Source organism: Cryptomeria japonica, unplaced genomic scaffold (genome assembly GCF_030272615.1).
Source record: "Cryptomeria japonica unplaced genomic scaffold, Sugi_1.0 HiC_scaffold_247, whole genome shotgun sequence".
Taxonomy (NCBI): Eukaryota; Viridiplantae; Streptophyta; class Pinopsida; order Cupressales; family Cupressaceae; genus Cryptomeria; species Cryptomeria japonica.
The window spans coordinates 70,565-72,500 of record NW_026729069.1 but is presented as its reverse complement, the minus strand read 5'-3'; the positions used below and the strand labels follow the sequence as shown (position 1 = coordinate 72,500).

The window sequence follows — 1,936 nt, the reverse complement described above, 5'->3', positions numbered from 1 at the left end:
CTACTCCGGCCCAAGCGCGCTTAACTGCGGAGTTCTGATGGGATCCGGTGCACTAACGCTGGTATGATCGCACCCGTTATGAGCTTGTCGCAGTGTGTACTTAGCAAACCGCGACCCACGTGCGAATCCACCCCGGCCACCCACCCCCGTCGAGGTGCACACCCTCCCTCGCGAAGTGCGCCCCGTTCGCCAAGTGTGAGCCCTGCCCGGGTGCGCGCACCTTGCTAGGGCGTCGGGTGTGCACCCGGCCCGGCCTACGTGCGTGCACCTGGACGGGGCGTCGTGTGCGTGCAGTGTCCCGTCTGCAACGCGGTGCCCACACACCACCTCGGGCGCAACGACCTGCGCTCACATGTGGGCCGAGTGCACCTTGGTGCATGTTCGGGGCGCCTCGGGTGCACGCTCGATCTTGCCCCGGTGCACCAAGGCGCTCGGTTTGCCCCGGGTGCGCACTTGGTGCAAGGTGGGCACCCAAAATAGGGATCAAGCACCAAAACACAAGTTTCGGGATGCAAAATGGGACCCAAGGACCACAAATGCGTTCCAAGACCCATGATGGGTCCACGAGAACAAAAATGTGTTCCGAGACTTAATAAACAAATATTGGGTTTTAGGAGAAGAAACATGCTCTGATGCCCAAAACGAGAATCGACCCCGAAAAGGCCACAGGCCAAAAGTGGGATGCGAGACAAAAAAAAATGGGACCCGAGGACCAAAATTGGGTTCCCAGGTCGAAGACAGGGCAACCGGACAAGAAATGACCTCTAAGGCTCGAAATGAGTCCCGACGACTAAAACTTGACAAGAAGCACCCATCAGGCACCCAACTCGACACCCATGGGATGCCGACCCACCCGGGCTTCCACCTAGCACACCTTGGCACCCACCCACCCTCGCACCCAACCTCGCACCCAACTTAGCACCTTTGAACCCACATTGGCACTCACCCTGACCCTGGCACCTTGGAACCCACATTGGCACTCACCTTGACCCTGGCACCCACCTTTGCACTCACCTTGGGACCCACCCTGGCTCCCACCTCGGCACCCACCCAGACACCCACCTTGGTTCCTTGGCACCCACCTTGGATCCTTGGCACCCACCCCGACACCCACCTTGGCACGCAACTTGGCTACTTGCCACCCACCTTGGCTCCTTGACGCCCACCCCGACAACCACCCCGTGACCTACCCTGGCTAGGGTTGGTGCACACCCACCCTGGTGCCCACCTTGGCACCCACCCCATGACCCACCTTGGCACGCACCTTAGTACCCACCCCGTTACCCACCCTAGGACCCACCCCGTGACCCACCTTGGCCAGGGTGGGTGCACCCACCCTGGTGCCCACCTTGGCACCCACCCATCCTAGCACCCAGCCTGTGACCGGGCTTGGAACCCAACCTTGCACCCGTCTTGGCCAGTGTGGGTGCGCACCCATCCTGGCACCCACGTTGTGACACACCCTTTAACCCACGCACCCTAGCAGCCACGTTGGCACCCACCTTGGAACACAACCTAGCAACTTGGCACCCACCCCGTGACCCACCTTGGCATCCACCATAGCAGTCGCCCACTTGGCACCCACCTTGGAACCCAAGTTGGCACCCACCTCGGCACCCACCTTGACACTTGTGGACCCACCTTGCCACTCACCCTAGCATCGACCCATCCTAGCACCCACCCTGGCACCTTTGCACCCTAGCACTCACCCATCCTAGCACCTAACCTGTGACCCACCTTGACACTCACCCTCGCACCCACCTTGGAACCCAACCTAGCACCCACCCACCCTGACACCAACCCTAGCACCTACCCACCCTTGCACCCACCCTGTGACCCATCTTGGCACCCACCCATCCTACCACTCAACCTATCACCCACCTTCTCACCCACCTTGGCATCCACCTTAGCACCCACCCACCCTGACACCCAATTT

General features: G+C 61.0%; 1 non-coding gene across 1 annotated transcript in view; it reads right to left on the bottom strand.

The window, feature by feature from the left end:
• Positions 1-75, bottom strand: part of LOC131869456 (5S ribosomal RNA) — a 119-nt gene extending 44 nt beyond the window's left edge. Inside the window, exon 1 of the ribosomal RNA XR_009367839.1 lies at positions 1-75. This exon is cut by the window's left edge and continues 44 nt beyond it. This is a non-coding gene — a ribosomal RNA (5S ribosomal RNA).
• Between the last annotated feature and the right edge of the window lie 1,861 nt (positions 76-1,936).